Here is a 12,360-nt window from a genome sequence, read left to right on the forward strand (position 1 = left end):
AATATTCCAGATGAGGTCTGACCAAAGAGGAGTAGAGGAAAATAATGACTTCACGTGATCTAGACTGTATGCTTCTGTTAATACATCCTAGAATTGCATTTGCCTTTTTTGCTGCCGCATCACACTGTTGACTCATATTCAGTCTGTGATCTATTAGTATACCCAAGTCTTTTTCACATGTGCTGTCACTTAGCCCTATTCCTCCCATTCTATATATGCTTTTTCCATTTTTATTGCCCAGATGTAGTACTTTGCATTTCTCCCTGTTAAAAACCATTCTGTTAGTTGCTGCCCACTTCTCCAGTACTGCCCCTATGTACAAGAATATAACTACTATAATACTGCCCCTATGTACAAGAATATAACTACTATAATACTGCTCCTATGTACAAGAATATAACTACTATAATACTGCTCCTATGTACAAGAATATAACTACTATAATACTGTCCCTATGTACAAGAATATAACTACTATAATACTGTCCCCTATGTACAAGAATATAACTACTATAATACTGTCCCCTATGTACAAGAATATAACTACTATAATACTTTCCCCTATGTACAAGAATATAACTACTATAATACTGCCCCCTATGTACAAGAATATAACTACTATAATACTGCCCCTATGTACAAGAATATAACTACTATAATACTGCCCCCTATGTACAAGAATATAACTACTATAATACTGCCCCCTATGTACAAGAATATAACTACTATAATACTGCCCCCTATGTACAAGAATATAACTACTATAATACTGCCCCCTATGTACAAGAATATAACTACTATAATACTGCCCCTATGTACAAGAATATAACTACTATAATACTGCTCTCTATGTACAAGAATATAACTACTATAATACTGCCCCCTATGTACAAGAATATAACTACTATAATACTGCCCCCTATGTACAAGAATATAACTACTATAATACTGCCCCCTATGTACAAGAATATAACTACTATAATACTGCCCCTATGTACAAGAATATAACTACTATAATACTGCCCCCTATGTACAAGAATATAACTACTATAATACTGCCCCCTATGTACAAGAATATAACTACTATAATACTTTCCCCTATGTACAAGAATATAACTACTATAATACTGCCCCCTATGTACAAGAATATAACTACTATAATACTGCCCCTATGTACAAGAATATAACTACTATAATACTGCCCCCTATGTACAAGAATATAACTACTATAATACTGCCCCCTATGTACAAGAATATAACTACTATAATACTGCCCCCTATGTACAAGAATATAACTACTATAATACTGCCCCCTATGTACAAGAATATAACTACTATAATACTGCCCCTATGTACAAGAATATAACTACTATAATACTGCCCCCTATGTACAAGAATATAACTACTATAATACTGCCCCCTATGTACAAGAATATAACTACTATAATACTGCCCCCTATGTACAAGAATATAACTACTATAATACTGCCCCCTATGTACAAGAATATAACTACTATAATACTGCCCCTATGTACAAGAATATAACTACTATAATACTGCCCCCTATGTACAAGAATATAACTACTATAATACTGCCCCCTATGTACAAGAATATAACTACTATAATACTGCCCCCTATGTACAAGAATATAACTACTATAATACTGCCCCCTATGTACAAGAATATAACTACTATAATACTGCCCCTATGTACAAGAATATAACTACTATAATACTGCTCTCTATGTACAAGAATATAACTACTATAATACTGCCCCCTATGTACAAGAATATAACTACTATAATACTGCCCCCTATGTACAAGAATATAACTACTATAATACTGCCCCCTATGTACAAGAATATAACTACTATAATACTGCCCCTACAGATGACAGTGATCTGGACACTTGCCCTGTGTTGCTGGAGCCCTGACCCTACAGGGGATGAGTGCAGCACTACAACTCCCAGCAGGCGGCTGCTCCTGAGCTGTGGGGATGAGGCGGCAGCACGGCGGGGGTTAATGAGCGGCCGGTGCTCGGGGGTCCGGCTCTGCCCCGCACACGCCGGTTCTTCCTCCGTCCCCCGTCATTTCCTGTGGAAGAAGATGGTGGTCACAGCTGGCAGCAGCGGCGGCGGGGAGATGAGGAGCCGGCACCGCTGAGCGCAGAGCCCCGCACCCCCCCTGGCGGGCACACACCCTCCCTCCCCGGGGCTGGGGACCCTCTGGCCCGGAGAGGTGAGTTTTCCGCACTCGCCAATGTGGCGAGTGGCCTGACGGGCGACTGCGTGGCAGACAGCGGCACAGAGAAACCCCTGCGCCACCAGAGTGAGGGCCGGACACTGACATCTGGTACTGGGGGCTGCTGGGTGTCGGGGGTCCCTGGGTGCAGGTATTGGCGGGAACGCGCCTCGCCTTTTACCAAGGCGCGTTCTCGTTGATTTTGGCACAGTCGATATTGAGTATAGCACCGCCCCTTTTATGCGAGTGACAAGCGCGGCAGCCAATGACTTCGTGAGAGGCGTGGCTAAGTTTGTGGTTATGTGAACTGAGAGGGGCGGGGTTGAAGTAATAAAGGGTGGGGCCAGAAACCAGGTGGGCTCTGGGTGCAGCAGACAGAAGAGGCCCTGTGAGGTCAGGGTGTCATGTTCCTGCTGTGTGTGCAACATCCGGCTCTGCTGGGGCTCAGACCCTGCCTGTGTCACCGTGCTGATCTGCTGTACTACTGTGTGTATATACTCATACTACACTGCTGTACTACTGTGTGTATATACTCATACCACACTGCTGTACTACTGTGTGTATATACTCATACCACACTGCTGTACTACTGTGTGTATATACTCATACTACACTGCTGTACTACTGTGTGTATACTCATACTACACTGCTGTACTACTACTGTGTATATACTCATACTACACCGATATACTACTACTGTGTGTGTATATACTCATACTGCAGCGATATACTACTACTGTGTGTATACTCATACTACACTGCTGTACTACTGTGTGTATATACTCATACTGCACCGATATACTACTACTGTGTGTATACTCATACTACACTGCTGTACTACTGTGTGTATACTCATACTACACTGCTATACTACTGTGTGTATATACTCATACTGCTATACTACTGTGTGTATATACTCATACTGCACCGATATACTACTACTGTATATATACTCATACTACACTGCTGTACTACTGTGTGTATATACTCATACTGCAGCGATATACTACTACTGTGTATATACTCATACTACACTGCTGTACTACTGTGTGTATATACTCATACTGCACCGATATACTACTACTGTGTGTATACTCATACTACACTGCTGTACTACTGTGTGTATATACTCATACTGCAGCGATATACTACTACTGTGTATATACTCATACTACACTGCTGTACTACTCTGTGTATATACTCATACTGCACCGATATACTACTACTGTCTGTGTGTATATACTCATACTGCAGCGATATACTACTACTGTGTGTATACTCATACTACACTGCTGTACTACTGTGTGTATATACTCATACTGCACCGATATACTACTACTGTGTGTATACTCATATTACACTGCTGTACTACTGTGTGTATACTCATACTACACTGCTATACTACTGTGTGTATATACTCATACTGCACTGATATACTACTACTGTGTGTATACTCATACTACACTGCTGTACTACTGTGTGTATACTCATACTACACCGATATACTACTACTGTGTGTATATACTCATACTGCAGCGATATACTACTACTGTGTATATACTCATACTACACTGCTGTACTACTCTGTGTATATACTCATACTGCACCGATATACTACTACTGTCTGTGTGTATATACTCATACTACACCGATATACTACTACTGTGTGTATATACTCATACTACACCGATATACTACTACTGTGTGTATACTCATACTACACTGCTGTACTACTACTGTGTGTATACTCATACTACACTGCTGTACTACTACTGTGTATATACTCATACTGCACCAATATACTACTACTGTGTGTATACTCATACTACACTGCTGTACTACTGTGTATATACTCATACTACACTGCTGTACTACTGTGTGTATATACTCATACTACACTGCTATACTACTGTGTGTATATACTCATACTACACTGCTATACTACTGTGTGTATATACTCATACTACACTGCTGTACTACTGTGTGTATATACTCATACTACACCGATATACTACTACTGTGTATATACTCATACTACACTGCTGTACTACTGTGTGTATATACTCATACTACACCGATATACTACTACTGTGTATATACTCATACTACACTGCTGTACTACTGTGTATATACTCATACTACACTGCTGTACTACTGTGTGTATATACTCATACTGCAGCGATATACTACTACTGTGTATATACTCATACTACACTGCTGTACTACTCTGTGTATATACTCATACTGCACCGATATACTACTACTGTCTGTGTGTATATACTCATACTACACCGATATACTACTACTGTGTGTATATACTCATACTACACCGATATACTACTACTGTGTGTATACTCATACTACACTGCTGTACTACTACTGTGTGTATACTCATACTACACTGCTGTACTACTACTGTGTATATACTCATACTGCACCGATATACTACTACTGTGTGTATACTCATACTACACTGCTGTACTACTGTGTGTATATACTCATACTACACTGCTGTACTACTGTGTGTATATACTCATACTACACTGCTATACTACTGTGTGTATATACTCATACTACACTGCTATACTACTGTGTGTATATACTCATACTACACTGCTGTACTACTGTGTGTATATACTCATACTACACCGATATACTACTACTGTGTATATACTCATACTACACTGCTGTACTACTGTGTGTATATACTCATACTGCACCGATATACTACTACTGTGTGTATATACTCATACTACACTGCTGTACTACTGTGTGTATATACTCATACTACACCGATATACTACTACTGTGTGTAAAAATAAAGATTATTATTATACTCATACTACACTGCTGTACTACTGTGTGTATATACTCATACTGCACCGATATACTACTACTGTGTGTATATACTCATACTACACCGATATACTACTACTGTGTGTATACTCATACTACACTGCTATACTACAGTCATGGCCAAAAGTTTTGAGAATGCTACAATTATTAATTTTTACAAAGTCTACTGCTTCAGTTTTTCTAATGGCAATTTGCATATACTCCAGAATGTCATAAAGAGTGATCAGCTTTACAGCAGTTACTTGCAAAGTCAATAATGGCTAAGAAAATGAACTTTAACTCCCAAAACACATTCCTGCCTTAGGGTGGTTTCACATTAGCGCTTAATACTGCCCCCTATGTGCAAGAATATAACTACTCTAATACTGCCCCCTATGTGCAAGAATATAACTACTCTAATACTGCCCCCTATGTGCAAGAATATAACTACTATAATACTGCCCCTATGTACAAGAATATAACTACTCTAATACTGCCCCTTATGTACAAGAATATAACTACTATAATACTGCTCCCTATATACAAGAACTACTATAATACTGCCCTATATACTAGAATATAACTACTATAATACTGCCCCTATGTACAAGAATATAACTACTATAATACTGCCCCCTATGTACAAGAATATAACTACTATAATCCTGCTCCTATGTACAAGAATATAACTACTATAATCCTGCTCCTATGTACAAGAATATAACTACTATAATACTGCCCCTATGTACAAGAATATAACTACTATAATACTGCCCCTATGTACAAGAATATAACTACTATAATACTGCCCCTATGTACAAGAATATAACTACTATAATACTGCCCCTATGTACAAGAATATAACTACTATAATACTGCCCCCTATGTACAAGAATATAACTACTATAATACTGCCCCCTATGTACAAGAATATATCTACTAAAATCCTGCTCCTATGTACAAGAATATATCTACTATAATCCTGCTCCTATGTACAAGAATATAACTACTATAATACTGCCCCTATGTACAATATAACTACTATAATACTGTCCCTATGTACAAGAATATATCTACTATAATCCTGCTCCTATGTACAAGAATATAACTACTATAATACTAGAATCATAGAATCGTAGAGTTGGAAGGGACCTCCTGGGCCATCTGGTCCAACCCCCTGCTCAAAGCAGGATTCGCTAAATCATCCCAGTCAGATGTTTGATTTTGGCGCGCACGGCGCACCGTCAAAAGTGCGCAGCGCAGGTCAAAGCGCAACTAGCGCACGGCCTGCGCACGATCTGCGCACCCTATGCTAAAGATAGGGTGCGCCGATCGCAGGCGCCGCTGTGCGCTAGGAGGCGGCGCTACAAGCAAGGGGCGGGCACGCCGGGCAGAGAGCCGGCTCGGGGGCGGAGCTACCCCCGGCCGTGCGTGCGCTTAAAAAGCGCTAATGTGAAACCACCCTTAAAAGGACCAGCTAACATCGTTTCAGTGATTGCTCCATTAACACAGGTGTGGGTGTTGAGGACAGGGCTGGAGATCAATCTGTCATGATTAAGTAAGAATCACACCACTGGACACTTTAAAAGGAGGCTGGTGCTTGGCATCATTGTTTCTCTTCAGTTAACCATGGTTATCTCTAAAGAAACACGTGCAGTCATCATTGCACTGCACAAAAATGGCCTAACAGGGAAGAGTATCGCAGCTACAAAGATTGCACCTCAGTCAACAATCTATCGCATCATCAAGAACTTCAAGGAGAGAGGTTCCCTTGTTGCCTTAAAGGCTCCTGGGCACCCAAGAAAGACCAGCAAGCGCCAGGACCGTCTCTTAAAAGTGTTTCAGCTGCGGGATCGGACTACCAGCAGTGCCGAGCTAGCTCAGCAATGGCAGCAGGCAGGTGTGAGTGCTTCTGCACGCACTGTGAGGCGGAGACTCTTGGAGCAAGGCCTGGTCTCAAGGAGGGCAGCAAAGAAGCCACTTCTCTCCAGAAAAAACATCAGGGACCCACTGATATTCTGCAAGAGGTACAGGGAGTGGACTGCTGAGGACTGGGGTAAAGTCATTTTCTCAGGTGAATCCCCTTTTCGAATGTTTGGGACATCTGGAAAACAGCTTATTAGGAGAAGAAGAGGTGAGCGCTACCACCAGTCTTGTCTCATGCCAACTGTCAAGCATCCTGAAACCATTCATGTGTGGGGTTGCTTCTCAGCCAAGGGAATCGGCTCACTCACAGTCTTGCCTAAAAACACAGCCATGAATAAAGAATGGTATCAGAATGTCCTCCAAGAGCAACTTCTCCCAACCGTCCAAGAGCAGTTTGGCGCCCAACAATGCCTTTTTCAACATGATGGAGCACCTTGCCATAAAGCAAAGGTGACCACTAATGGCTCATGGAACACAACATAGAGATTTTGGGACCATGGCCTGGAAACTCCCCAGATCTTAATCCCATTGAGAACTTGTGGGCAATCATCAAGAGACGGGTGGACAAACAAAAACCAACAAATTCTGGCAAAATGCAAGCATTGTTTATGCAAGAATTGACTACTATCAGTCAGGATTTGGTCCAGAAGTTGAGAGCATGCCAGGGAGAATTGCTGAGGTCCTGAAGAAGGGTCAACACTGCAAATATTGACTTGCTGCATTAACTCATTCTAACTGTCAATATAACCTTTTGCTACTCGTAATATGATTGCAATTATATGTCTGTATGTGATGTAAACATCAGACAAACACAAATAAAAACCAGAGGGCAACAGATCATGTGAAAATTTAATTTTGGTGTCATTCTCAAAACTTTTGGCTATGACTGTACTACTGTGTGTATACTCATACTACACCGATATACTACTACTGTGTATATACTCATACTACACTGCTGTACTACTGTGTGTATATACTCATACTACACTGCTATACTACTACTGTGTATATACTCATACTACACTGCTATACTACTACTGTAAGTATACTCATACTACACTGCTGTACTACTGTGTGTATATACTCATACTACACTGCTATACTACTACTGTGTATATACTCATACTACACTGCTATACTACTACTGTGTATATACTCATACTACACTGCTGTACTACTGTGTGTATATACTCATACTACACTGCTATACTACTACTGTAAGTATACTCATACTACACTGCTGTACTACTGTGTGTATATACTCATACTACACTGCTATACTACTACTGTGTGTATACTCATACTACACTGCTATACTACTACTGTGTGTATACTCATACAACACTGCTATACTACTACTGTGTGTATACTCATACTACACCGATATACTACTACTGTGTATATACTCATACTACACTGCTATACTACTACTGTGTATATACTCATACTACACTGCTGTACTACTGTGTGTATATACTCATACTACACTGCTTTACTACTACTGTAAGTATACTCATACTACACTGCTGTACTACTGTGTGTATATACTCATACTACACTGCTATACTACTACTGTGTATATACTCATACTACACTGCTGTACTACTGTGTGTATATACTCATACTACACTGCTATACTACTACTGTGTATATACTCATACTACACTGCTATACTACTACTGTAAGTATACTCATACTACACTGCTGTACTACTGTGTGTATATACTCATACTACACTGCTATACTACTACTGTGTATATACTCATACTACACTGCTATACTACTACTGTGTATATACTCATACTACACTGCTGTACTACTGTGTGTATATACTCATACTACACTGCTATACTACTACTGTGTATATACTCATACTACACTGCTATACTACTACTGTGTGTATACTCATACTACACTGCTATACTACTACTGTGTGTATACTCATACTACACTGCTATACTACTACTGTGTGTATACTCATACTACACTGCTATACTACTACTGTGTGTATACTCATACAACACTGCTATACTACTACTGTGTGTATACTCATACTACACTGCTATACTACTACTGTGTGTATACTCATACTACACTGCTATACTACTACTGTGTGTATACTCATACAACACTGCTATACTACTACTGTGTGTATACTCATACTACACTGCTGTACTACTGTGTGTATATACTCATACTACACTGCTATACTACTACTGTGTATATACTCATACTACACTGCTGTACTACTGTGTGTATATACTCATACTACACTGCTATACTACTACTGTGTATATACTCATACTACACTGCTATACTACTACTGTGTATATACTCATACTACACTGCTGTACTACTGTGTGTATATACTCATACTACACTGCTATACTACTACTGTGTATATACTCATACTACACTGCTATACTACTACTGTAAGTATACTCATACTACACTGCTGTACTACTGTGTGTATATACTCATACTACACTGCTATACTACTACTGTGTATATACTCATACTACACTGCTATACTACTACTGTGTGTATACTCATACTACACTGCTATACTACTACTGTGTGTATACTCATACTACACTGCTATACTACTACTGTGTGTATACTCATACAACACTGCTATACTACTACTGTGTGTATACTCATACTACACCGATATACTACTACTGTGTATATACTCATACTACACTGCTGTACTACTGTGTGTATATACTCATACTACACTGCTATACTACTACTGTGTGTATATACTCATACTACACTGCTATACTACTGTGTATATACTCATACTACACTGCTATACTACTGTGTATATACTCATACTACACTGCTATACTACTGTGTTTATACTCATACTACACTGCTATACTACTGTGTTTATACTCATACTACACTGCTGTACTACGGTGTGTATATACTCATACTACACTGCTATACTACTACTGTAAGTATACTCATACTACACTGCTGTACTACTGTGTGTATATACTCATACTACACTGCTATACTACTACTGTGTATATACTCATACTACACTGCTATACTACTACTGTGTGTATACTCATACTACACTGCTATACTACTACTGTGTGTATACTCATACTACACTGCTATACTACTACTGTGTGTATACTCATACAACACTGCTATACTACTACTGTGTGTATACTCATACTACACCGATATACTACTACTGTGTATATACTCATACTACACTGCTGTACTACTGTGTGTATATACTCATACTACACTGCTATACTACTACTGTGTGTATATACTCATACTACACTGCTATACTACTGTGTATATACTCATACTACACTGCTATACTACTGTGTATATACTCATACTACACTGCTATACTACTGTGTTTATACTCATACTACACTGCTATACTACTGTGTGTATACTCATACTACACTGCTGTACTACGGTGTGTATATACTCATACTACACCGATATACTACTACTGTGTGTATACTCATACTACACTGCTATACTACTACTGTGTGTATATACTCATACTACACTGCTATACTACTACTGTGTGTATATACTCATACTACACTGCTATGCTACTACTGTGTGTATATACTCATACTACACTACTATACTACTACTGTGTGTTTATACTCATACTACACTGCTATACTACTGTGTGTATACTCATACTACACTGCTGTACTACTGTGTGTATATACTCATACTACACCGATATACTACTACTGTGTGTATACTCATACTACACCGATATACTACTACTGTGTGTGTATACTCATACTACACTGCTATACTACTACTGTGTGTATACTCATACTACACTGCTGTACTACTGTGTGTATACTCATACTACACTGCTGTACTACTGTGTATATACTCATACTACACTGCTATACTACTACTGTGTATACTCATACTACACCGATATACTACTACTGTGTATATACTCATACTACACTGCTGTACTACTGTGTGTATATACTCATACTACACTGCTATACTACTACTGTGTGTATATACTCATACTACACTGCTATACTACTACTGTGTGTATACTCATACTACACCGATATACTACTACTGTGTGTATATACTCATACTACACTGCTATACTACTACTGTGTGTATACTCATACTACACCGATATACTACTACTGTGTGTGTATACTCATACTACACTGCTATACTACTACTGTGTGTATACTCATACTACACTGCTGTACTACTGTGTGTATACTCATACTACACTGCTGTACTACTGTGTATATACTCATACTACACTGCTATACTACTACTGTGTATACTCATACTACACCGATATACTACTACTGTGTATATACTCATACTACACTGCTGTACTACTGTGTGTATATACTCATACTACACTGCTATACTACTACTGTGTGTATATACTCATACTACACTGCTATACTACTACTGTGTGTATATACTCATACTACACTGCTATACTACTACTGTGTGTATATACTCATACTACACTGCTATACTACTACTGTGTATATACTCATACTACACTGCTATACTACTACTGTGTGTATATACTCATACTACACTGCTATACTACTACTGTGTGTATACTCATACTACACTGCTGTACTACTGTGTATATGCTCATACTACACTGCTGTACTACTACTGTGTGTATATACTCATACTACACTGCTGTACTACTGTGTGTATATACTCATACTACACTGCTATACTACTACTGTGTGTATATACTCATACTACACTGCTATACTACTACTGTGTGTATACTCATACTACACCGATATACTACTACTGTGTGTATATACTCATACTACACTGCTATACTACTACTGTGTGTATACTCCTACTACACCGATATACTACTACTGTGTGTGTATATACTCATACTACACTGCTATACTACTACTGTGTGTATATACTCATACTACACTGCTATACTACTACTGTGTGTATACTCATACTACACTGCTGTACTACTGTGTATATACTCATACTACACTGCTGTACTACTACTGTGTGTATATACTCATACTACACTGCTGTACTACTGTGTGTATATACTCATACTACACTGCTGTACTACTGTGTGTATATACTCATACTACACTGCTGTACTACTGTGTGTATATACGCATACTACACTGCTATTCTACTACTGTGTATATACTCATACTACACTGCTATACTACTACTGTGTGTATACTCATACTACACTGCTGTACTACTGTGTGTATATACTCATACTATACTGCTATTCTACTACTGTGTGTATACTCATACTACACTGCTGTACTACTGTGTGTGTATACTCATACTACACTGCTGTACTAC

At 38.8% G+C, this 12,360-nt stretch overlaps 1 protein-coding gene across 7 annotated transcripts in view; it reads left to right on the forward strand.

Annotated features, from left to right (window-relative positions):
• Positions 1-1,905: 1,905 nt before the first annotated feature.
• The window catches only part of PRDM11 (PR/SET domain 11), an 87,996-nt gene continuing 77,541 nt past the window's right edge, over positions 1,906-12,360 (forward strand). For 3 of the 7 annotated variants that reach the window (XM_073578579.1, XM_073578582.1, XM_073578583.1), the window contains exon 1: positions 1,907-2,238. The gene's annotated coding sequence lies outside the window, so the exon portion shown is untranslated. Of the gene's footprint in view, positions 2,239-2,619; positions 2,728-12,360 lie in introns of those variants that run through there. The other 4 variants (XM_073578584.1, XM_073578586.1, XM_073578587.1 and 1 more) reach the window with 3 other exon arrangements.

Source organism: Dendrobates tinctorius, unplaced genomic scaffold (assembly GCF_039654945.1).
Source record: "Dendrobates tinctorius isolate UK_male_01 unplaced genomic scaffold, ASM3965494v1 ptg000059l, whole genome shotgun sequence".
In the NCBI taxonomy this organism is placed as follows: domain Eukaryota; kingdom Metazoa; phylum Chordata; class Amphibia; order Anura; family Dendrobatidae; genus Dendrobates; species Dendrobates tinctorius.